Raw genomic sequence first — 25,556 nt, forward strand, 5'->3', positions numbered from 1 at the left:
TCCCCACATCCTGTTGGTCAGTGACACACTGCAGACAGAGCTCAGTGTGATCCCCACATCCTGTTGGCCAGTGATACACTGCAGAGAGAGCTCAGTGTGATCCCCACATCCTGTTGGTCAGTGATACACTGCAGAGAGAGCTCAGTGTGATCCCCACATCCTGTTGGTCAGTGACACACTGCAGAGAGAGCTCAGTGTGATCCCCACATCCTGTTGGTCAGTGACACACGACAGGCTGGAGACAGCTTGCCTTGTTGGATAATCCCTTCATGGATAATAGTGTCACTTCCGCGGACAGGTTAATGGGTTAATGGGTCTACATTGTCTGCTCGGTTAGAGATCATATAGATTTACATTGAAAGACTTAGTAGTTAAACTCTTGCTGAATGACTATTTGATTCTGTGATTGGGGCGTTCCTAACTGCTTCCAAATGCTATCAGTCATGATGGTGCTCAGACACGGGCTGCTGGAGTTGTTGATAAAATAAGGGCCAATCTGTCCCAGTCTGATTTACGCTGCAGAACCCTCAGCAACACAATCCCAACACATCAGCCCAATGTCGGCGATGGGGAGAACAGGGAGATTCACAGGGCATTCAGGACTAACCAGGCCAAACACGGAATGACAGTTTAACCACACCGGAAACACCGCGAAATCACATCATGGAGATTTCCATTTCAAATGGGGCTTCTGAGAGTCGGTGTGTGTAGGACTGTATCCCAGTGTGAGTCAGTGTGTGTGTGGGACTGTACCCCAGTGAGAGTCAGTGTGTGGGTGGGACTGTACCCCAGTGAGAGTCGGTGTGTGTGGGACTGTACCCCAATGAGAGTCAGTGTGTGGGTGGGACTGTACCCCAGTGAGAGTAGGTGTGTGGGTGGGACAGTACCCCAGTGAGAGTCAGGGTGTGGGTGGGACTGCACCCCAGTGAGAGTCAGTGTGTGTGGGACTGTACCCCAGTGAGAGTCAATGTGAGGGTGGGGCTGCATCCCAGTGAGAGTCTGTGTGTGTGTGTGTGACTGTACCCCAGTGAGAGTCAGTGTGTGTGGAACTGTACCCCAGTGAGAGTCAGTGTGTGTGGGACTGTACCCCAGTGAGAGTCAGTGTGTGGGAGGGACTGTACTCCAGTGAGACTCAATGTGTGTGTGGGACTGTACCCAGTGAGAGTCAGTGTGTGTGGGACTGTACCCCAGTGAGAGTCAATGTGTGGGTGGGACTGTACCCCAGTGAGAGTCAGTGTGTGTGGGACTGTACCCCAGTGAAAGTCAGTGTGTGTGTGGGACTGTATCCCAGTGAGAGTTAGTGTGTGGGTGGGACTGTACCCCAGTAAGAGTCAGTGTGTGGGGGATTGTACCCCAGTGAGAGTCAGTGTGTGGGTGGGACTGTACCCCAGTGAGAATCAGTGTGTGGGTGGGACTGTACCCCAGTGAGAGTCAGTGTGTGTAGGACTGTACCCCAGTGAGAGTCAGTGTGTGTGTGGGACTGTACCCCAGTGATAGTCAGTGTGTGTGGGACTGTACCCCAGTGAGAGTCAGCGTGTGTGGGACTGTACCCCAGTGAGAGTCAGTGTATGTGGGTCTGTGGCCCAGTGAGAGTCTGTGTGTGTGGGACTGTACCCCAGTGAGAGTCAGTGTGTGTGGGACTGGACCTCAGTGAGAGTCAGTGTGTGTGGGACTGTGCCTCAGTGAGAGTCAGTGAGTGCGGGACTGTACTCCTGTGAGATTCAGTGTGTGGGTGGGACTGTACCCCATTGAGAGTCAGTGTGTGTGGGACTGTCCCCCAGTGAGTGCCAGTGTGTGTATGGGACTGTCCCCCAGTGAGAGTCAATGTGTGTGGGACTGTCCCCCATTGCGAGTCAGTGTGTGTGTGACTGTAACCCAGTGAGAGTCAGCGTATGTGGGACTGTACCCAAGTGAGAGTCAGTGTGTGTGGGACTGTACCCCATTGAGAGTCAGTGTGTGCGGGACCCTCTACCCCAGTGAGGGTCAATGTGTGGGTGGGACTGTATCCCAGTGAGAGTCTGTGTGTGTGTGACTGTACCCCAGTGAGAGTCAGTGTGTGGGTGGGACTGTACCCCAGTGAGAGTCAGTGTGTGTGGGACTGTACCCCAGTGAAAGTCAGTGTGTGTGTGGGACTGTACCCCAGTGAGAGTCAGCGTATGTGGGACTGAACCCCAGTGAGAGTCAGTGTGTGTGGGACTGTAGCCCAGTGAGAGTCAATGTGAGGGTGGGGCTGTATCCCAGTGAGAGTCTGTGTGTGTGTGCGTGACTGTACCCCAATGAGAGTCAGTGTGTGTGGAACTGTACCCCAGTGAGAGTCAGTGTGTGTGGGACTGTACCCCAGTGAGAGTCAGTGTGTGGGTGGGACTGTACCCCAGTGAGAGTAGGTGTGTGGGTGGGACAGTACCCCAGTGAGAGTCAGTGTGTGGGAGGGACTGCACCCCAATCAGAGTCAGTGTGTGTGGAACTGTACCCCAGTGAGAGTCAGTGTGTGGGGGACTGTACCCCAGTGAGAGTCAGTGTGTGTGTGACTGTACCCCAGTGAGAGTCAGCGTATGTGGGACTGTACCCAAGTGAGAGTCAGTGTGTGTGGGACAGTACCCCATTGAGAGTCAGTGTGTGCGGGACCCTCTACCCCAGTGAGGGTCAATGTGTGGGTGGGACTGTATCCCAGTGAGAGTCTGTGTGTGTGTGACTGTACCCCAGTGAGAGTCAGTGTGTGTGGGACTGTACCCCAGTGAAAGTCAGTGTGTGGGTGGGACTGTACCCCAGTGAAAGTCAGTGTGTGGGTGGGACTGAACCCCAGTGAGAGTCAGTGTGTGTGTGGGACTGTACCCCAGTGAGAGTCAGTGTGTGGGTGGGACTGTACCCCAGTGAGAGTCAGCGTATGTGGGACTGTACCCAAGTGAGAGTCAGTGTGTGTGGGACTGTACCCCAGTGAGAGTCAGTGTGTGGGAGGGACTGCACCCCAGTGAGAGTCAGTGTGTGTGGGACTGTAGCCCAGTGAGAGTCAATGTGAGGGTGGGGCTGTATCCCAGTGAGAGTCTGTGTGTGTGTGCGTGACTGTACCCCAATGAGAGTCAGTGTGTGTGGAACTGTACCCCAGTGAGAGTCAGTGTGTGTGGGACTGTACCCCAGTGAGAGTCAGTGTGTGGGTGGGACTGTACCCCAGTGAGACTCAATGTGTGTGTGGGACTGTACCCCAGTGAGAGTCAGTGTGTGTGGGACTGTACCCCAGTGAGAGTCAATGTGTGGGTGGGACTGTACCCCAGTGAGAGTCAGTGTGTGTGGGACTGTACCCCAGAGAGAGTCAGTGTGTGTGGGACTGTATCCCAGTGAGAGTTAGTGTGTGGGTGGGACTGTACCCCAGTAAGCGTCAGTGTGTGGCGGACTGTACCCCAGTGAGAGTCAGTGTGTGGGTGGGACTGTACCCCAGTGAGAATCAGTGTGTGGGTGGGACTGTACCCCAGTGAGAGTCAGTGTGTGTAGGACTGTACCCCAGTGAGAGTCAGTGTGTGTGTGGGACTGTACCCCAGTGATAGTCAGTGTGTGTGGGACATTACCCCAGAGAGAGTCAGCGTGTGTGGGACTGTACCCCAGTGAGAGTCAGTGTATGTGGGTCTGTGGCCCAGTGAGAGTCTGTGTGTGTGGGACTGTACCCCAGTGAGAATCAGTGTGTGGGTGGGACTGTACCCCAGTGAGAGTCAGTGTGTGTGGGACTGTACCCCAGTGAGAGTCAGTGTATGTGGGTCTGTGGCCCAGTGTGAGTCTGTGTGGGTGGGACTGTACCCCAGTAAGAGTCAGTGTGTGGGGGATTGTACCCCAATGAGAGTCAGTGTGTGGGTGGGACTGTACCCCAGTGAGAATCAGTGTGTGGGTGGGACTGTATCCCAGTGAGAGTCAGTGTGTGTAGGACTGTACCCCAGTGAGAGTCAGTGTGTGTGTGGGACTGTACCCCAGTGATAGTCAGTGTGTGTGGGACTGGACCTCAGTGAGAGTCAGTGTGTGTGGGACTGTGCCTCAGTGAGAGTCAGTGAGTGCGGGACTGTACTCCTGTGAGATTCAGTGTGTGGGTGGGACTGTACCCCATTGAGAATCAGTGTGTGCATGGGACTGTCCCCCAGTGAGAGTCAGTGTGTGTGGGACTGTCCCCCAGTGAGTGCCAGTGTGTGTATGGGACTGTCCCCCAGTGAGAGTCAATGTGTGTGGGACTGTCCCCCATTGCGAGTCAGTGTGTGTGTGACTGTACCCCAGTGAGAGTCAGCGTATGTGGGACTGTACCCAAGTGAGAGTCAGTGTGTGTGGGACTGTACCCCATTGAGAGTCAGTGTGTGCGGGATCCTCTACCCCAGTGAGGGTCAATGTGTGGGTGGGACTGTATCCCAGTGAGAGTCTGTGTGTGTGTGACTGTACCCCAGTGAGAGTCAGTGTGTGGGTGGGACTGTACCCCAGTGAGAGTCAGTGTGTGTGGGACTGTACCCCAGTGAAAGTCAATGTGTGGGTGGGTCTGTACCCCAGTGAAAGTCAGTGTGTGGGTGGGTCTGTACCCCAGTGAAAGTCAGTGTGTGGGTGGGACTGTACCCCAGTGAGAGTCAGTGTGTGTGTGGGACTGTACCCCAGTGAGAGTCAGTGTGTGGGTGGGACTGTACCCCAGTGAGAGTCAGCGTATGTGGGACTGTACCCAAGTGAGAGTCAGTGTGTGTGGGACTGTACCCCAGTGAGAGTCAGTGTGTGGGTGGGACTGCACCCCAGTGAGAGTCAGTGTGTGTGGGACTGTAGCCCAGTGAGAGTCAATGTGTGGGTGGGGCTGTATCCCAGTGAGAGTCTGTGTGTGTGTGCGTGACTGTACCCCAATGAGAGTCAGTGTGTGTGGAACTGTACCCCAGTGAGAGTCAGTGTGTGTGGGACTGTACCCCAGTGAGAGTCAATGTGTGGGTGGGACTGTACCCCAGTGAGAGTCAGTGTGTGTGGGACTGTACCCCAGAGAGAGTCAGTGTGTGTGGGACTGTATCCCAGTGAGAGTTAGTGTGTGGGTGGGACTGTACCCCAGTAAGAGTCAGTGTGTGGCGGACTGTACCCCAGTGAGAGTCAGTGTGTGGGTGGGACTGTACCCCAGTGAGAATCAGTGTGTGGGTGGGACTGTACCCCAGTGAGAGTCAGTGTGTGTAGGACTGTACCCCAGTGAGAGTCAGTGTGTGTGTGGGACTGTACCCCAGTGATAGTCAGTGTGTGTGGGACTGTACCCCAGTGAGAGTCAGCGTGTGTGGGACAGTACCCCAGTGAGAGTCAGTGTATGTGGGTCTGTGGCCCAGTGAGAGTCTGTGTGTGTGGGACTGTACCCCAGTGAGAATCAGTGTGTGGGTGGGACTGTACCCCAGTGAGAGTCAGTGTGTGTGGGACTGTACCCCAGTGAGAGTCAGTGTATGTGGGTCTGTGGCCCAGTGTGAGTCTGTGTGGGTGGGACTGTACCCCAGTAAGAGTCAGTGTGTGGGGGATTGTACCCCAGTGAGAGTCAGTGTGTGGGTGGGACTGTACCCCAGTGAGAATCAGTGTGTGGGTGGGACTGTACCCCAGTGAGAGTCAGTGTGTGTAGGACTGTACCCCAGTGATAGTCAGTGTGTGTGGGACTGGACCTCAGTGAGAGTCAGTGTGTGTGGGACTGTGCCTCAGTGAGAGTCAGTGAGTGCGGGACTGTACTCCTGTGAGATTCAGTGTGTGCGTGGGACTGTACCCCAGTGAGAGTCAGTGTGTGTGGGACTGTCCCCCAGTGAGTGCCAGTGTGTGTATGGGACTGTCCCCCAGTGAGAGTCAGTGTGTGTGGGACTGTACCCCATTGAGAGTCAGTGTGTGCGGGATCCTCTACCCCAGTGAGGGTCAATGTGTGGGTGGGACTGTATCCCAGTGAGAGTCTGTGTGTGTGTGACTGTACCCCAGTGAGAGTCAGTGTGTGGGTGGAACTGTACCCCAGTGAGAGTCAGTGTGTGTGGGACTGTACCCCAGTGAAAGTCAATGTGTGGGTGGGTCTGTACCCCAGTGAAAGTCAGTGTGTGGGTGGGACTGTACACCAGTGAGAGTCAGTGTGTGTGTGGGACTGTACCCCAGTGAGAGTCAGTGTGTGGGTGGGACTGTACCCCAGTGAGAGTCAGCGTATGTGGGACTGTACCCAAGTGAGAGTCAGTGTGTGTGGGACTGTACCCCAGTGAGAGTCAGTGTGTGGGTGGTACTGCACCCCAGTGAGAGTCAGTGTGTGTGGGACTGTAGCCCAGTGAGAGTCAATGTGAGGGTGGGGCTGTATCCCAGTGAGAGTCTGTGTGTGTGTGCGTGACTGTACCCCAATCAGAGTCAGTGTGTGTGGAACTGTACCCCAGTGAGAGTCAGTGTGTGTGGGACTGTACCCCAGTGAGAGTCAGTGTGTGGGTGGGACTGTACGCCAGTGAGACTCAATGTATGTGTGGGACTGTACCCCAGTGAGAGTCAGTGTGTGTGGGACTGTACCCCAGTGAGAGTCAATGTGTGGGTGCGACTGTACCCCAGTGAGAGTCAGTGTGTGTGGGACTGTACCCCAGAGAGAGTCAGTGTGTGTGGGACTGATTCCCAGTGAGAGTTAGTGTGTGGGTGGGACTGTACCCCAGTAAGAGTCAGTGTGTGGCGGACTGTACCCCAGTGAGAGTCAGTGTGTGGGTGGGACTGTACCCCAGTGAGAATCAGTGTGTGGGTGGGACTGTACCCCAGTGAGAGTCAGTGTGTGTAGGACTGTACCCCAGTGAGAGTCAGTGTGTGTGTGGGACTGTACCCCAGTGATAGTCAGTGAGTGTGGGACTGTACCCCAGTGAGAGTCAGCGTGTGTGGGACTGTACCCCAGTGAGAGTCAGTGTATGTGGGTCTGTGGCCCAGTGAGAGTCTGTGTGTGTGGGACTGTACCCCAGTGAGAGTCAGTGTGTATGGGCCTGGACCTCAGTGAGAGTCAGTGTGTGTGGGACTGTGCCTCAGTGAGAGTCAGTGAGTGCGGGACTGTACTCCTGTGAGATTCAGTGTGTGGGTGGGACTGTACCCCATTGAGAATCAGTGTGTGGGTGGGACTGTCCCCCAGTGAGAGTCAATGTGTGTGGGACTGTCCCCCAGTGAGTGCCAGTATGTGTATGGGACTGTCCCCCAGTGAGAGTCAATGTGTGAGGGACTGTCCCCCATTGAGAGTCAGTGTGTGTGTGACTGTACCCCAGTGAGAGTCAGCGTATGTGGGACTGTACCCAAGTGAGAGTCAGTGTGTGTGGGACTGTACCCCATTGAGAGTCAGTGTGTGCGGGACCCTCTACCCCAGTGAGGGTCAATGTGTGGGTGGGACTGTATCCCAGTGAGAGTCTGTGTGTGTGTGACTGTACCCCAGTGAGAGTCAGTGTGTGTGTGGGACTGTACCCCAGTGAGAGTCAGTGTGTGTGGGACTGTACCCCAGTGAAAGTCAGTGTGTGGGTGGGACTGTACCCCAGTGAAAGTCAGTGTGTGGGTGGGACTGTACCCCAGTGAGAGTCAGTGTGTGGGTGGGACTGTACCCCAGTGAGAGTTAGTGTGTGTGGGACTGTATCCCAGTGAGAGTCAGTGTGTGGGTGGGACTGTACCCCAGTGAGAGTCAGTGTGTGTGGGACTGTACCCCAGTGAAAGTCAGTGTGTGTGTGTGACTGTACCCCAGTGAGAATCAGTGTGTGTGGGACTGTACCCCAATGAAAGTCAGTGTGTGGGTGGGACTGTACCCCAGTGAGAGTCAGTGTGTGGGTGGGACTGTACCCCAGTGAGATTTAGTGTGTGTGGGACTGTATCCCAGTAAGAGTCAGTGTGTGTGGGACTGTACCCCAGTGAGAGTCAGTGTGTGGGTGGGACTGTACCTCAGAGAGATTCAGTGTGTGTGGGACTGTACCCCAGTGAGAGTCAGTGTGTGGGTGCCACTGTACCCCAGTGAGAATCAGTGTGTGGGTGGGAATGTACCCCAGTGAGAGTCAGTGTGTGTGGGACTGTATCCCAGTGAGAGTCAGTGTGTGGGTGGGACTGCACCCCAGTGAGAGTCAGTGTGTGGGTGGGACTGTATCCCAGTTAGAGTCAGTGTGTGTGGGACTGTACCCCAGTGAGAGTCAGTGATTGTGGGACTATATCCCACTGAGAGTCAGTGTGTGTGGGACTGTCCCCCAGTGAGAGTCAATGTCTGTGTGACTGTACCCCAGTGAGAGTCAGTGTGTGTGGGACTGTACCCCAGTGAGAGTCAATGTGTGTGTGGGACTGTACCCCAGTGAGCGTCTGCGTGTGTGTTACTGTACCCCAGAGAGAATCAGGGTGTGTGGGACTGTATCCAAGTGAGAGTCAGTGTGTGGGTGGGACTGAACCCCAGTGAGAGTCAGTGTGTGTGGGACTGTACCCCAGTGAAAGTCAGTGTGTGGGTGGAACTGTACCCCAGTGAGCGTCAGTGTGTGGGTGGGACTGTACCCCAGTGAGAGTCAGTGTGTGTGGGACTGTACCCCAGTGAAAGTCAGTGTGTGGGTGGGACTGTACCCCAGTGAGAGTCAGTGTGTGGGTGGGACTGGACCCCAGTGAGAGTCAGTGTGTGTGGGACTGTATCCCAGTGAGAGTCAGTGTGTGTGGGACAGTACCACAGTGAGAGTCAGTGTGTGGGTGGGACTGTACCTCAGAGAGATTCAGTGCGTGGGTGGGACTGTACCCCAGTGAGAGTCAGTGTGTGGGTGTGACTGTACCCGAGTGAGAATCAGTGTGTGGGTGGGACTGTACCCCAGTGAGAGTCAGTGTGTGTGGGACTGTCCCCCAGTGAGTGTCAGTGTGTGGGTGGGACTGTACCCCAGTGAGAGTCAGTGTGTGTGTGCGACTGTACCCCAGTGAGAGTCAGCGTTTGTGGGACTGTGCCCCAGTGAGAGTCAGTGTATGTGGGACTGTCACCCCAGTGAGAGTCAGTTTGTGTGGGACTGTCCCCCAGTGAATGTCAATGTGTGTGGGACTGTACACCAGTGAGAGTCAGTGTGTGTGGGTCTGTACCCCAGTGAGAGTCAGTGTGTGTGGGACTGTATCCCAGTGAGAGTCAGTGTGTGTGGGACTGTGGCCCAGTGAGAGTCAGTGTGTGTGGGACTGTACCCCAGTGAGAGTCAGTGTGTGTGGGACTGTACCTCAGTGAGAGTCAGTGTGTGTGGGACTGTGCCTCTGTGAGAGTCAGTGAGTGCGGGACTGTACTCCAGTGAGATTCAGTGTGTGGGTGGGACTGTACACCAGTGAGAGTCAGTGTGTGGGTGGGACTGTACCCCAGTGAGAGTCAGTGTGTGGGTGGGACTGTACCACAGTGAGAGTCAGTGTGTGTGGGACTGTGCCCAAATGAGAGTCAGTGTGTGTGGGACTGTACCCCAGTGAGAGTCAGTGTGTGTGGGACTGTATCCCAGTGAGAGTCAGTGTGTGTGGGTCTGTACCCCAGTGAGAGTCAGTGTGTGTGGGTCTGTACCCCAGTGAGAGTCAGTGTGTGTGGGACTGTATCCCAGTGAGAGTCAGTGTGTGTGGGACTGTACCTCAGTGAGAGTCAGTGTGTGTGGGACTGTACGCCAGTGAGAGTCAGTGTTTGTTTTACTGTTCTCCAGTGAGAGTCAGTGTGTGTGGGAATGTCCCCCAGTGTGTGTCAGTGTGTGTGTGGGACTGTCCTCCAGTGAGAGTCAGTGTGTGTGGGACTGTGCCCCAGTGAGAGTCAGTGTGTGTGGGACTGTCCCCCATTGAGAGTCAGTGTGTGTGTGACTGTACCCCAGTGAGAGTCAGTGTATGTGGGACTGTACCCAAGTGAGAGTCAGTGTGTGTGGGACTGTACCCCATTGAGAGTCAGTGTGTGTGGGACCCTCTACCCCAGTGAGAGTCAATGTGTGAGTGGGACTGTATCCCAATGAGAGTATGTGTGTGTGATTGCACCCCAGTGAGAGTCAGTGTGTGGGTGGGAATGTACCCCAGTGAGAGTCAGTATGTGGGTGGGACTGTACCCCAGTGAGAGTCAGTGTGTGGGTGGGACTGTACACCAGTGAGAGTCAGTGCGTGTGGGACTGTACTCCAGTAAGAGTCAGTGTGTGGGTGGGACTGTACCCCAGTAAGAGTCAGTGAGTGCGGGACTGTACTCCAGTGAGATTCAGTGTGTGGGTGGGACTGTACCCCAGTGAGAGTCTGTGTGGGTGGGACTGTACCCCAGTGAGAGTCAGTGTGTGTGGGACTGCACTCCAGTGAGAGACAGTGTGTGGGTGGGACTGTACACCAGTGAGAGTCTGTGTGTGTGGTTCTGTACCCCAGTGAGAGTCAGTGTGTGTGGGACTGTATCCCAGTGAGAGTCAGTGTGTGTGGGACTGTACCTCAGTGAGAGTCAGTGTGTGTGGGACTGTGGCCCAGTGAGAGTCAGTGTGTGGGGGACTGTACCCCAGAGAGAGTCAGTGTGTGTGGGACTGTACCTCAGTGAGAGTCAGTGTGTGTGGGACTGTGCCTCAGTGAGAGTCAGTGAGTGCGGGACTGTACTCCAGTGAAATTCAGTGTTTGGGTGGGACTGTACCCCAGTAAGAGTCAGTGTTTGTTGTACAGTCCCCGAGTGAGAGTCAGTGTGTGTGGGACTGTACCCCATTCAGAGTCAGTGTGTGGGTGGGACTATATCCCAGTGAGAGTCTGTGTGTGTGTGTCTGTACTCCAGTGAGAGTCAGTGTGTGGGTGGGACTGTACCCCAGTGAGAGTCAGTGTGTGGGTGGGACTGTACCCCAGTGAGAGTCAGTGTGTGTGGGACTGTACCCCTGTGAGAGTCAGTGTGTGTGGGACTGTATCCCAGTGAGAGTCAGTGTGTGTGGGACTGTACCCCAGTGAGAGTCAGTGTGTGCATGGGACTGTACCCCAGTGAGAGTCAGTGTGTGTGGGACTGTACCCCAGTGAGAGTCAGTGTGTGGGTGGGACTGTACGCCAGTGAGAATGAGTGTGCGGGTGAGACTGTACCCCAGTGAGAGTCAGTGTGTGTGGGACTGTACCTCAGGGAGAGTCTGTGTGTGGGACTGATCCCCAGTGAGCATCACTGTGTGTGGGACTGTATCCCAGTGAGAGTCAGTGTGTGTGGGACTGTACCCCAGTGAGAGTCAGTGTATGTGGGACTGTCACCCCAGTGAGAGTCAGTGTGTGTGGGACTGTCCCCCAGTGAATGTCAATGTGTGTGGGACTGTACCTCAGTGAGAGTCAGTGTTTGTGGGACTGTGCCTCAGTGTGAGTCAGTGAGTGCGGGACTGTACTCCAGTGAGATTCAGTGTGTGTGTGGGACTGTACCCCAGTGAGAGTCAGTGTGTGGGTGGGACTGTACCCCAGTGAGAGTCAGTGTGTGGGTGGGACTGTACCCCAGTGAGGGTCAGTGTGTGGGTGGGACTGTACCACAGTGAGAGTCAGTGTGTGTGGGACTGTATCCCAGTGAGAGTCAGTGTGTGGGTGGGACTGTACCCCAGTAAGAGTCAGTGTGTGTGGGACTGTCCCCCAGTGAGTGTCAGTGTGTGTGGGACTGCATCCCAGTGAGAGTCAGTGTGTGTGGGACTGTACCGCAGTGAGTGTCAGTATGTGTGGGTCTGTGTCCCAGTGAGAGTCAGTGTGTGTGGGACCGTCACCCAGTGAGAGTCAGTGTGTGTGGGACTGTACCCCAGTGAGAGTCAGTGTATGTGGGACTGTACCTCAGTGAGAGTCAGTGTGTGGGTGGGACTGTACCCCAGTGAGAGTCAGTGTGTGTGGGACTGTATCCCAGTGAGAGTCAGTGTGTGTGGTACTGTACCTCAGTGAGAGTCAGTGTGTGGGGGACTGTGCCCCAGTGAGAGTCAGTGTGTGTGGGACTGTGCCTCAGTGAGAGTCAGTGAGTGCAGGACTGTACTCCAGTGAGTTTCAGTGTGTGGGTGGGACTGTACCCCAGTGAGAGTCAGTGTGTGTGGGACTGTCCCCCAGTGAGAGTCAGTGTGTGTGGGACTGTCCCGCAGTGAGTGTCAGTGTGTGTGTGGGACTGTCCCCCAGTGAGAGTCAGTGTGTGTGGGACTGTCCCCCAGTGAGTGTCAGTGTGTGTGTGGGACTGTACCCCAGTGAGAGTCAGTGTGTGTGGGACTGTCCCCCATTGAGAGTCAGTGCGTGTGTGACTACCCCAGTGAGAGTCAGCGTATATGGGACTGTACCCAAGTGAGAGTCAGTGTGTGTGGGACTGTACCCCATTGAGAGTCAGTGTGTGTGGGACAGTGCCCCAGTGAGAGTCAGTGTGGGTGGGACTGTACCCCAGTGAGAGTCAGTGTGTGTGGGACTGTACCCCAGTGACAGTCAGTGTGTGTGGGACTGTACCCCAGTGAGAGTCAGTGTGTGTGGGACAGTACCCCAGTGAGAGTCAGTGATTGTTGGACTGTTCTCCAGTGAGAGTCAGTGTGTGTGGGACTGTACCCCAGTGTGTGTCAGTGTGTGTGTGGGACTGTCCTCCAGTGAGAGTCAGTGTGTATGGGACTGTACCTCAGTGAGAGTCAGTGTGTGTGGGACTGTACGCCAGTGAGAGTCAATGTTTGTTGGACTGTTCTCCAGTGAGAGTCAGTGTGTGTGGGACTGTCCCCCAGTGTGTGTCAGTGTGTGTGTGGGACTGTCCTCCAGTGAGAGTCAGTGTGTGTGGGACTGTACCTCAGTGTGAGTCAGTGTGTGTGGGACTGTGCCCCAGTGAGAGTCAGTGTGTGTGGGACTGTCCCCCATTGAGAGTCAGTGTGTGTGTGACTGTACCCCAGTGAGAGTCAGCATATGTGGGACTGTACCCAAGTGAGAGTCCGTGTGTGTGGGACTGTACCCCATTGAGAGTCAGTGTGTGTGGGACACTCTACCCCAGTGAGAGTCAATGTGTGAGTGGGACTGTATCCCAGTGAGAGTCTGTGTGGGTGGGACTGTACCCCAGTGAGAGTCAGTGTGTGGGTGGGTCTGTACACCAGTGAGAGTCAGTGTGTGTGGGACTGTATCCCAGTGAGAGTCAGTGTGTGTGGGACTGTACCCCAGTGAGAGTCAGTGTGTGTGGGACTGTACCTCAGTGAGTCAGTGTGTGTGTGTGGGACAGTACTCCAGTGAGAGTCCGTGTGTGGGTGGGACTGTACCCCAGTAAGAGTCAGTGAGTGCGGGACTGTACTCCAGTGAGATTCTGTGTGTGGGTGGGACTGTACCCCAGTGAGTGTCAGTGTGTGGGTGGGACTGTACCCCAGTGAGAGTCAGTGTGTGTGGGACTGTACTCCAGTGAGAGACAGTGTGTGGGTGGGACTGTACCCCAGTAGGAGTCAGTGTGTGTGGGACTGTACCCCAGTGAGAGTCAGTGTGTGGGTGTGACTGTACCCCAGTGAGAATCAGTGTGTGGGTGGGACTGTACCCAGTGAGAGTCAGTGTGTGGGTGGGACTGTACCCCAGTGAGAGTCAGTGTGTGTGGGACTGTACCCCAGTGAGAGTCAGCGTGTGTGGGACTGTCACCCCAGTGAGAGTCAGTGTGTGTGGGACTGTCCCCCAGTGAATGTCAGTGCGTGTGGGACTGTACCCAAGTGAGAGTCAGTGTGTGTGGGACTGTATCCCAGTGAGAGTAAGTGTGTGTGGGACTGTGGCCCAGTGAGAGACAGTGTGTGTGGGACTGTACCAAAGTGAGAGTCAGTGTGTGTGGGACTGTACCCAGTGAGAGTCAGTGAGTGTGGGACTGTACCCCAGTGAGAGTCAGTGTGTGTGGGACTGTAACCCAGTGAGAGTCAGTGTTTGTGGGACTGTCGCCCCAGAGAGAGTCAGTGTGTGTGGGACTGTCCCCCAGTGAATGTCAGTGAGTGTGGGACTGTACCCCAGTGAGAGTCAGTGTGTGGCGGTCTGTACCCCAGTGAGAGTCAGTGTGTGTGGGACTGTATCCCAGTGAAAGTCAGTGTGTGGGTGGGTCTGTACCCCAGTAAGAGTCAGTGAGTGCGGGACTGTACTCCAGTGAGATTCTGTGTGTGGGTGGGACTGTACCCCAGTGAGTGTCAGTGTGTGGGTGGGACTGTACCCCAGTGAGTGTCAGTGTGTGGGTGGGACTGTACCCCAGTGAGAGTCAGTGTGTGTGGGACTGTACTCCAGTGAGAGACAGTGTGTGGGTGGGACTGTACCCCAGTAGGAGTCAGTGTGTGTGGGACTGTACCTCAGTGTGAGTCAGTGTGTGTGGGACTGTGCCCCAGTGAGAGTCAGTGTGTGTGGGACTGTCCCCCATTGAGAGTCAGTGTGTGTGTGACTGTACCCCAGTGAGAGTCAGCATATGTGGGACTGTACCCAAGTGAGAGTCCGTGTGTGTGGGACTGTACCCCATTGAGAGTCAGTGTGTGTGGGACACTCTACCCCAGTGAGAGTCAATGTGTGAGTGGGACTGTATCCCAGTGAGAGTCTGTGTGGGTGGGACTGTACCCCAGTGAGAGTCAGTGTGTGGGTGGGTCTGTACACCAGTGAGAGTCAGTGTGTGTGGGACTGTATCCCAGTGAGAGTCAGTGTGTGTGGGACTGTACCCCAGTGAGAGTCAGTGTGTGTGGGACTGTACCTCAGTGAGTCAGTGTGTGTGTGTGGGACAGTACTCCAGTGAGAGTCCGTGTGTGGGTGGGACTGTACCCCAGTAAGAGTCAGTGAGTGCGGGACTGTACTCCAGTGAGATTCTGTGTGTGGGTGGGACTGTACCCCAGTGAGTGTCAGTGTGTGGGTGGGACTGTACCCCAGTGAGAGTCAGTGTGTGTGGGACTGTACTCCAGTGAGAGACAGTGTGTGGGTGGGACTGTACCCCAGTAGGAGTCAGTGTGTGTGGGACTGTACCCCAGTGAGAGTCAGTGTGTGGGTGTGACTGTACCCCAGTGAGAATCAGTGTGTGGGTGGGACTGTACCCAGTGAGAGTCAGTGTGTGGGTGGGACTGTACCCCAGTGAGAGTCAGTGTGTGTGGGACTGTACCCCAGTGAGAGTCAGCGTGTGTGGGACTGTCACCCCAGTGAGAGTCAGTGTGTGTGGGACTGTCCCCCAGTGAATGTCAGTGCGTGTGGGACTGTACCCAAGTGAGAGTCAGTGTGTGTGGGACTGTATCCCAGTGAGAGTAAGTGTGTGTGGGACTGTGGCCCAGTGAGAGACAGTGTGTGTGGGACTGTACCAAAGTGAGAGTCAGTGTGTGTGGGACTGTACCCAGTGAGAGTCAGTGAGTGTGGGACTGTACCCCAGTGAGAGTCAGTGTGTGTGGGACTGTAACCCAGTGAGAGTCAGTGTTTGTGGGACTGTCGCCCCAGAGAGAGTCAGTGTGTGTGGGACTGTCCCCCAGTGAATGTCAGTGAGTGTGGGACTGTACCCCAGTGAGAGTCAGTGTGTGGCGGTCTGTACCCCAGTGAGAGTCAGTGTGTGTGGGACTGTATCCCAGTGAAAGTCAGTGTGTGGGTGGGTCTGTACCCCAGTAAGAGTCAGTGAGTGCGGGACTGTACTCCAGTGAGATTCTGTGTGTGGGTGGGACTGTACCCCAGTGAGTGTCAGTGTGTGGGTGGGACTGTACCCCAGTGAGAGTCAGTGTGTGTGGGACTGTACTCCAGTGAGAGACAGTGTGTGGGTGGGACTGTACCCCAGTAGGAGTCAGTGTGTGTGGGACTGTACCCCAGTGAGAGTCAGTGTGTGGGTGTGACTGTACCACAGTGAGAATCAGTGTGTGGGTGGGACTGTACCCAGTGAGAGTCAGTGTGTGGGTGGGACTGTACCCCAGTGAGAGTCAGTGTGTGTGGGACTGTACCCCAGTGAGAGTCAGCGTGTGTGGGACTGTCCCCCAGTGAATGTCAGTGCGTGTGGGACTGTACCCAAGTGAGAGTCAGTGTGTGTGGGACTGTATCCCAGTGAGAGTCAGTGTGTGTGGGACTGTGGCCCAGTGAGAGACAGTGTGTGTGGGACTGTACCAAAGTGAGAGTCAGTGTGTGTGGGACTGTACCCAGTGAGAGTCAGTGAGTGTGGGACTGTACCCCAGTGAGAGTCGGTGTGTGTGGGACTGTAACCCAGTGAGAGTCAGTGTTTGTGGGACTGTCGCCCCAGAGAGAGTCAGTGTGTGTGGGACTGTCCCCCAGTGAATGTCAGTGAGTGTGGGACTGTACCCCAGTGAGAGTCAGTGTGTGGCGGTCTGTACCCCAGTGAGAGTCAGTGTGTGTGGGACTGTATCCCAGTGAAAGTCAGTGTGTGGGTGGGTCTGTACCCCAGTGAGAGTCAGTGTGTGTGGGACTGTACCCCAGTGAGAGTCAGCGTGTGTGGGACTGTACCCCAGTGAGAGTCAGTGTGTGTGGGACTGTCCCCCAGTGAATGTCAGTGTGTGTGGAACTGTACACCAGTGAGAGTCAGTGTGTGTGGGTCTGTACCCCTGTGAGAGTCAGTGTGTGTGGGACTGTATCCCAGTGAGAGTCAGTGTGTGTGGGACTGTCCCCCAGTGAGAGTCAGTGTGTGTGGGACTGTCCCGCAGTGAGTGTCAGTGTGTGTGTGGGACTGTACCCCAGTGAGAGTCAGTGTGTGGGTGGGACTGTACGCCAGTGACAATGAGTGTGCGGGTGGGACTGTACCCCAGTGAGAGTCAGTGTGTGTGGGACTGTACCTCAGGGAGAGTCTGTGTGTGGGACTGTACCCCAGTGAGAGTCACTGTGTGTGGGACTGTATCCCAGTGAGAGTCAGTGTGTGTGGGACTGTACCACAATGAGAGCCAGTGTGTGTGGGACTGTACCCCAGAGAGAGTCAGTGTGTGTGGGACTGTACCCCAGAGAGAGTCAGTGTGTGGGTGGGACTGTACCCCAGTGAGAATCAGTGTGTGGGTGGGACTGTACCCCAGTGAGAGTCAGTGTGTGTGGGACTGTATCCAAGTGAGAGTCAGTGTGTGTGGGACTGTACCCCAGTGAGAGTCAGTGTGTGGGTGGGACTGTACCCCAGTAAGAGTCAGTGTGTGGGTGGGACTGTACCCCAGTGAGAGTCAGTGTGTGGGTGTGACTGTACCCCAGTGAGAATCAGTGTGTGGGTGGGACTGTACCCCAGTGAGTGTCAGTGTGCGTGGGACTGTCCCCCAGTGAGTGTCAGTGCGTGGGTGGGACTGTATCCCAGTGAGAGTCAGTGTGTGTGGGACTGTACCCCAGTGAGAGTCAGTGTGTGTGGGACTGTACCCCAGTGAGAGTCAGTGTGTGTGGGACTGTATCCCAGTGAGAGTCAGTGTGTGTGGGACTGTACCCCAGTGAGAGTCAGTGTGTGCGTGGGACTGTACCCCAGTGAGAGTCAGTGTGTGTGGGACCCTCTACCCCAGTGAGAGTCAATGTGTGAGTGGGACTGTATCCCATTATTAGTCTGTGTGGGTGGGACTGTACCCCAGTGAGAGTCAGTGTGTGGGTGGGTCTGTACACCAGTGAGAGTCAGTGTGTGTGGGACTGTATCCCAGTGAGAGTCAGTGTGTGTGGGACTGTACCCCAGTGAGAGTCAGTGTGTGTGGGACTGTACCTCAGTGAGTCAGTGTGTGTGGGTGGGACAGTACTCCAGTGAGAGTCCGTGTGTGGGTGGGACTGTACCCCAGTAAGAGTCAGTGAGTGCGGGACTGTACTCCAGTGAGATTCTGTGTGTGGGTGGGACTGTACCCCAGTGAGTGTCAGTGTGTGGGTGGGACTGTACCCCAGTGAGAGTCAGTGTGTGTGGGACTGTACTCCAGTGAGAGACAGTGTGTGGGTGGGACTGTACCCCAGTAGGAGTCAGTGTGTGTGGGACTGTACCCCAGTGAGAGTCAGTGTGTGGGTGTGACTGTACCCCAGTGAGAATCAGTGTGTGGGTGGGACTGTACCCAGTGAGAGTCAGTGTGTGGGTGGGACTGTACCCCAGTGAGAGTCAGTGTGTGTGGGACTGTACCCCAGTGAGAGTCAGCGTGTGTGGGACTGTCACCCCTGTGAGAGTCAGTGTGTGTGGGACTGTCCCCCAGTGAATGTCAGTGCGTGTGGGACTGTACCCAAGTGAGAGTCAGTGTGTGTGGGACTGTATCCCAGTGAGAGTCAGTGTGTGTGGGACTGTGGCCCAGTGAGAGACAGTGTGTGTGGGACTGTACCAAAGTGAGAGTCAGTGTGTGTGGGACTGTACCCAGTGAGAGTCAGTGAGTGTGGGACTGTACCCCAGTGAGAGTCAGTGTGTGTGGGACTGTAACCCAGTGAGAGTCAGTGTTTGTGGGACTGTCGCCCCAGAGAGAGTCAGTGTGTGTGGGACTGTCCCCCAGTGAATGTCAGTGAGTGTGGGATTGTACCCCAGTGAGAGTCAGTGTGTGGCGGTCTGTACCCCAGTGAGAGTCAGTGTGTGTGGGACTGTATCCCAGTGAAAGTCAGTGTGTGGGTGGGTCTGTACCCCAGTAAGAGTCAGTGAGTGCGGGACTGTACTCCAGTGAGATTCTGTGTGTGGGTGGGACTGTACCCCAGTGAGTGTCAGTGTGTGGGTGGGACTGTACCCCAGTGAGAGTCAGTGTGTGTGGGACTGTACTCCAGTGAGAGACAGTGTGTGGGTGGGACTGTACCCCAGTAGGAGTCAGTGTGTGTGGGACTGTACCCAATGAGAGTCAGTGTGTGGGTGTGACTGTACCCCAGTGAGAATCAGTGTGTGGGTGGGACTGTACCCAGTGAGAGTCAGTGTGTGGGTGGGACTGTACCCCAGTGAGAGTCAGTGTGTGTGGGACTGTACCCCAGTGAGAGTCAGCGTGTGTGGGACTGTCACCCCAGTGAGAGTCAGTGTGTGTGGGACTGTCCCCCAGTGAATGTCAGTGCGTGTGGGACTGTACCCAAGTGAGAGTCAGTGTGTGTGGGACTGTATCCCAGTGAGAGTCAGTGTGTGTGGGACTGTGGCCCAGTGAGAGACAGTGTGTGTGGGACTGTACCAAAGTGAGAGTCAGTGTGTGTGGGACTGTACCCAGTGAGAGTCAGTGAGTGTGGGACTGTACCCCAGTGAGAGTCAGTGTGTGTGGGACTGTAACCCAGTGAGAGTCAGTGTTTGTGGGACTGTCGCCCCAGAGAGAGTCAGTGTGTGTGGGACTGTCCCCCAGTGAATGTCAGTGAGTGTGGGACTGTACCCCAGTGAGAGTCAGTGTGTGGCGGTCTGTACCCCAGTGAGAGTCAGTGTGTGTGGGACTGTATCCCAGTGAAAGTCAGTGTGTGGGTGGGTCTGTACCCCAGTAAGAGTCAGTGAGTGCGGGACTGTACTCCAGTGAGATTCTGTGTGTGGGTGGGACTGTACCCCAGTGAGTGTCAGTGTGTGGGTGGGACTGTACCCCAGTGAGAGTCAGTGTGTGTGGGACTGTACTCCAGTGAGAGACAGTGTGTGGGTGGGACTGTACCCCAGTAGGAGTCAGTGTGTGTGGGACTGTACCCCAGTGAGAGTCAGTGTGTGGGTGTGACTGTACCCCAGTGAGAATCAGTGTGTGGGTGGGACTGTACCCAGTGAGAGTCAGTGTGTGGGTGGGACTGTACCCCAGTGAGAGTCAGTGTGTGTGGGACTGTACCCCAGTGAGAGTCAGCGTGTGTGGGACTGTCACCCCAGTGAGAGTCAGTGTGTGTGGGACTGTCCCCCAGTGAATGTCAGTGCGTGTGGGACTGTACCCAAGTGAGAGTCAGTGTGTGTGGGACTGTATCCCAGTGAGAGTCAGTGTGTGTGGGATTGTGGCCCAGTGAGAGACAGTGTGTGTGGGACTGTACCAAAGTGAGAGTCAGTGTGTGTGGGACTGTACCCAGTGAGAGTCAGTGAGTGTGGGACTGTACCCCAGTGAGAGTCAGTGTGTGTGGGACTGTAACCCAGTGAGAGTCAGTGTTTGTGGGACTGTCGCCCCAGAGAGAGTCAGTGTGTGTGGGACTGTCCCCCAGTGAATGTCAGTGAGTGTGGGACTGTACCCCAGTGAGAGTCAGTGTGTGGCGGTCTGTACCCCAGTGAGAGTCAGTGTGTGTGGGACTGTATCCCAGTGAAAGTCAGTGTGTGGGTGGGTCTGTACCCCAGTGAGAGTCAGTGTGTGTGGGACTGTACCCCAGTGAGAGTCAGCGTGTGTGGGACTGTACCCCAGTGAGAGTCAGTGTGTGTGGGACTGTCCCCCAGTGAATGTCAGTGTGTGTGGAACTGTACACCAGTGAGAGTCAGTGTGTGTGGGTCTGTACCCCTGTGAGAGTCAGTGTGTGTGGGACTGTATCCCAGTGAGAGTCAGTGTGTGTGGGACTGTCCCCCAGTGAGAGTCAGTGTGTGTGGGACTGTCCCGCAGTGAGTGTCAGTGTGTGTGTGGGACTGTACCCCAGTGAGAGTCAGTGTGTGGGTGGGACTGTACGCCAGTGACAATGAGTGTGCGGGTGGGACTGTACCCCAGTGAGAGTCAGTGTGTGTGGGACTGTACCTCAGGGAGAGTCTGTGTGTGGGACTGTACCCCAGTGAGAGTCACTGTGTGTGGGACTGTATCCCAGTGAGAGTCAGTGTGTGTGGGACTGTACCACAGTGAGAGCCAGTGTGTGTGGGACTGTACCCCAGTGAGAGTCAGTGTGTGGGTGGGACTGTACCCCAGTGAGAATCAGTGTGTGGGTGGGACTGTACCCCAGTGAGAGTCAGTGTGTGTGGGACTGTATCCAAGTGAGAGTCAGTGTGTGTAGGACTGTACCCCAGTGAGAGTCAGTGTGTGGGTGGGACTGTACCCCAGTAAGAGTCAGTGTGTGGGTGGGACTGTACCCCAGTGAGAGTCAGTGTGTGGGTGTGACTGTACCCCAGTGAGAATCAGTGTGTGGGTGGGACTGTACCCCAGTGAGTGTCAGTGTGTGTGGGACTGTCCCCCAGTGAGTGTCAGTGCGTGGGTGGGACTGTATCCCAGTGAGAGTCAGTGTGTGTGGGACTGTACCCCAGTGAGAGTCAGTGTGTGTGGGACTGTACCCCAGTGAGAGTCAGTGTGTGTGGGACTGTATCCCAGTGAGAGTCAGTGTGTGTGGGACTGTACCCCAGTGAGAGTCAGTGTGTGCGTGGGACTGTCACCCAGTGAGAGTCAGTGTGTGTGGGACTGTACCCCAGTGAGAGTCAGTGTGTGGGTGGGACTGTCCGCCAGTGAGAATGAGTGTGCGGGTGGGACTGTACCCCAGTAAGAGTCAGTGTGTGTGGGACTGTACCTCAGGGAGAGTCTGTGTGTGGGACTGTACCCCAGTGAGAGTCACTGTGTGTGGGACTGTATCCCAGTGAGAGTCAGTGTGTGTGGGACTGTACCACAGTGAGAGCCAGTGTGTGTGGGACTGTACCCCAGAGAGAGTCAGTGTGTGTGGGACTGTACCCAAGTGAGAGTCAGTGTGTGGGTGGGACTGTACCCCAGTGAGAATCAGTATGTGGGTGGGACTGTACCCCAGTGAGAATCAGTATGTGGGTGGGACTGTATCCCAGTGAGAGTCAGTGTGTGTGGGACTGTATCCAAGTGAGAGTCAGTGTGTGTGGGACTGTATCCCAGTGAGAGTCAGTGTGTGGGTGGGACTGTACCCCAGTGAGAGTCAGTGTGTGGGTGTGACTGTACCCCAGTGAGAATCAGTGTGTGGGTGGGACTGTACTCCAGTGAGATTCAGTGTATGTGTGGGACTGTACCCCAGTGAGAGTCAGTGTGTGGGTGGGACTGTACCCCAGTGAGAGTCAGTGTGTGGGTGGGACTGTACCACAGTGAGAGTCAGTGTGTGTGGGACTGTATCCCAGTGAGAATCAGTGTGTGGGTGGGACTGTACCCAGTGAGAGTCAGTGTGTGGGTGGGACTGTACCCCAGTGAGAGTCAGTGTGTGTGGGACTGTACCCCAGTGAGAGTCAGCGTGTGTGGGACTGTCACCCCAGTGAGAGTCAGTGTGTGTGGGACTGTCCCCCAGTGAATGTCAGTGCGTGTGGGACTGTACCCAAGTGAGAGTCAGTGTGTGTGGGACTGTATCCCAGTGAGAGTCAGTGTGTGTGGGACTGTGGCCCAGTGAGAGACAGTGTGTGTGGGACTGTACCAAAGTGAGAGTCAGTGTGTGTGGGACTGTACCCAGTGAGAGTCAGTGAGTGTGGGACTGTACCCCAGTGAGAGTCAGTGTGTGTGGGACTGTAACCCAGTGAGAGTCAGCGTTTGTGGGACTGTCGCCCCAGAGAGAGTCAGTGTGTGTGGGACTGTCCCCCAGTGAATGTCAGTGAGTGTGGGACTGTACCCCAGTGAGAGTCAGTGTGTGGCGGTCTGTACCCCAGTGAGAGTCAGTGTGTGTGGGACTGTATCCCAGTGAAAGTCAGTGTGTGGGTGGGTCTGTACCCCAGTGAGAGTCAGTGTGTGTGGGACTGTACCCCAGTGAGAGTCAGCGTGTGTGGGACTGTACCCCAGTGAGAGTCAGTGTGTGTGGGACTGTCCCCCAGTGAATGTCAGTGTGTGTGGAACTGTACACCAGTGAGAGTCAGTGTGTGTGGGTCTGTACCCCTGTGAGAGTCAGTGTGTGTGGGACTGTATCCCAGTGAGAGTCAGTGTGTGTGGGACTGTCCCCCAGTGAGAGTCAGTGTGTGTGGGACTGTCCCGCAGTGAGTGTCAGTGTGTGTGTGGGACTGTACCCCAGTGAGAGTCAGTGTGTGGGTGGGACTGTACGCCAGTGACAATGAGTGTGCGGGTGGGACTGTACCCCAGTGAGAGTCAGTGTGTGTGGGACTGTACCTCAGGGAGAGTCTGTGTGTGGGACTGTACCCCAGTGAGAGTCACTGTGTGTGGGACTGTATCCCAGTGAGAGTCAGTGTGTGTGGGACTGTACCACAGTGAGAGCCAGTGTGTGTGGGACTGTACCCCAGTGAGAGTCAGTGTGTGGGTGGGACTGTACCCCAGTGAGAATCAGTGTGTGGGTGGGACTGTACCCCAGTGAGAGTCAGTGTGTGTGGGACTGTATCCAAGTGAGAGTCAGTGTGTGTAGGACTGTACCCCAGTGAGAGTCAGTGTGTGGGTGGGACTGTACCCCAGTAAGAGTCAGTGTGTGGGTGGGACTGTACCCCAGTGAGAGTCAGTGTGTGGGTGTGACTGTACCCCAGTGAGAATCAGTGTGTGGGTGGGACTGTACCCCAGTGAGTGTCAGTGTGTGTGGGACTGTCCCCCAGTGAGTGTCAGTGCGTGGGTGGGACTGTATCCCAGTGAGAGTCAGTGTGTGTGGGACTGTACCCCAGTGAGAGTCAGTGTGTGTGGGACTGTACCCCAGTGAGAGTCAGTGTGTGTGGGACTGTATCCCAGTGAGAGTCAGTGTGTGTGGGACTGTACCCCAGTGAGAGTCAGTGTGTGTGGGACTGTACCCCAGTGAGAGTCAGTGTGTGGGTGGGACTGTACCCCAGTGAGAATCAGTGTGTGGGTGGGACTGTACCCCAGTGAGAGTCAGTGTGTGTGGGACTGTATCCAAGTGAGAGTCAGTGTGTGTAGGACTGTACCCCAGTGAGAGTCAGTGTGTGGGTGGGACTGTACCCCAGTAAGAGTCAGTGTGTGGGTGGGACTGTACCCCAGTGAGAGTCAGTGTGTGGGTGTGACTGTACCCCAGTGAGAATCAGTGTGTGGGTGGGACTGTACCCCAGTGAGTGTCAGTGTGTGTGGGACTGTCCCCCAGTGAGTGTCAGTGCGTGGGTGGGACTGTATCCCAGTGAGAGTCAGTGTGTGTGGGACTGTACCCCAGTGAGAGTCAGTGTGTGTGGGACTGTACCCCAGTGAGAGTCAGTGTGTGTGGGACTGTATCCCAGTGAGAGTCAGTGTGTGTGGGACTGTACCCCAGTGAGAGTCAGTGTGTGCGTGGGACTGTCACCCAGTGAGAGTCAGTGTGTGTGGGACTGTACCCCAGTGAGAGTCAGTGTGTGGGTGGGACTGTCCGCCAGTGAGAATGAGTGTGCGGGTGGGACTGTACCCCAGTAAGAGTCAGTGTGTGTGGGACTGTACCTCAGGGAGAGTCTGTGTGTGGGACTGTACCCCAGTGAGAGTCACTGTGTGTGGGACTGTATCCCAGTGAGAGTCAGTGTGTGTGGGACTGTACCACAGTGAGAGCCAGTGTGTGTGGGACTGTACCCCAGAGAGAGTCAGTGTGTGTGGGACTGTACCCAAGTGAGAGTCAGTGTGTGGGTGGGACTGTACCCCAGTGAGAATCAGTATGTGGGTGGGACTGTACCCCAGTGAGAATCAGTATGTGGGTGGGACTGTATCCCAGTGAGAGTCAGTGTGTGTGGGACTGTATCCAAGTGAGAGTCAGTGTGTGTGGGACTGTACCCCAGTGAGAGTCAGTGTGTGGGTGGGACTGTACCCCAGTAAGAGTCAGTGTGTGGGTGGGACTGTACCCCAGTGAGAGTCAGTGTGTGGGTGTGACTGTACCCCAGTGAGAATCAGTGTGTGGGTGGGACTGTACCCCAGTGAGAGTCAGTGTGTGTGGGACTGTCCCCCAGTGAGTGTCAGTGCGTGGGTGGGACTGTACCCCAGTGAGAGTCAGTGTTTGTGTGGGACTGTACCCCAGTGAGAGTCAGTGTGTGTGGGACTGTACCCCAATGAGAGTCAGTGTATGTGGGACTGTCACCCCAGTGAGAGTCAGTGTGTGTGGGACTGTCCCCCAGTGAATGTCAATGTGTGTGGGACTGTACCTCAGTGAGAGTCAGTGTGTGTGGGACTGTATCCCAGTGAGAGTCAGTGTGTGTGGGACTGTACCCCAGTGAGAGTCAGTGTGTGTGGGACTGTACCCCAGTGAGAGTCAGTGTGTGGGTGGGACTGTACCCCAGTGAGAATCAGTGTGTGGGTGGGACTGTACCCCAGTGAGAGTCAGTGTGTGTGGGACTGTATCCAAGTGAGAGTCAGTGTGTGTAGGACTGTACCCCAGTGAGAGTCAGTGTGTGGGTGGGACTGTACCCCAGTAAGAGTCAGTGTGTGGGTGGGACTGTACCCCAGTGAGAGTCAGTGTGTGGGTGTGACTGTACCCCAGTGAGAATCAGTGTGTGGGTGGGACTGTACCCCAGTGAGTGTCAGTGTGTGTGGGACTGTCCCCCAGTGAGTGTCAGTGCGTGGGTGGGACTGTATCCCAGTGAGAGTCAGTGTGTGTGGGACTGTACCCCAGTGAGAGTCAGTGTGTGTGGGACTGTACCCCAGTGAGAGTCAGTGTGTGTGGGACTGTATCCCAGTGAGAGTCAGTGTGTGTGGGACTGTACCCCAGTGAGAGTCAGTGTGTGCGTGGGACTGTCACCCAGTGAGAGTCAGTGTGTGTGGGACTGTACCCCAGTGAGAGTCAGTGTGTGGGTGGGACTGTCCGCCAGTGAGAATGAGTGTGCGGGTGGGACTGTACCCCAGTAAGAGTCAGTGTGTGTGGGACTGTACCTCAGGGAGAGTCTGTGTGTGGGACTGTACCCCAGTGAGAGTCACTGTGTGTGGGACTGTATCCCAGTGAGAGTCAGTGTGTGTGGGACTGTACCACAGTGAGAGCCAGTGTGTGTGGGACTGTACCCCAGAGAGAGTCAGTGTGTGTGGGACTGTACCCAAGTGAGAGTCAGTGTGTGGGTGGGACTGTACCCCAGTGAGAATCAGTATGTG

General features: G+C 55.5%; 1 protein-coding gene across 1 annotated transcript in view; it reads right to left on the bottom strand.

Annotated features, from left to right (window-relative positions):
- LOC122546186 (apical endosomal glycoprotein-like) overlaps positions 1-25,556 on the bottom strand; it is a 556,180-nt gene that overhangs the window by 390,363 nt on the left and 140,261 nt on the right. The gene's annotated exons all lie outside the window — the stretch shown is intronic.

Source organism: Chiloscyllium plagiosum, unplaced genomic scaffold (assembly GCF_037043375.1).
Source record: "Chiloscyllium plagiosum isolate Xiang-an unplaced genomic scaffold, Cpla_swu_hap1 HiC_scaffold_21, whole genome shotgun sequence".
Taxonomy (NCBI): Eukaryota; Metazoa; Chordata; class Chondrichthyes; order Orectolobiformes; family Hemiscylliidae; genus Chiloscyllium; species Chiloscyllium plagiosum.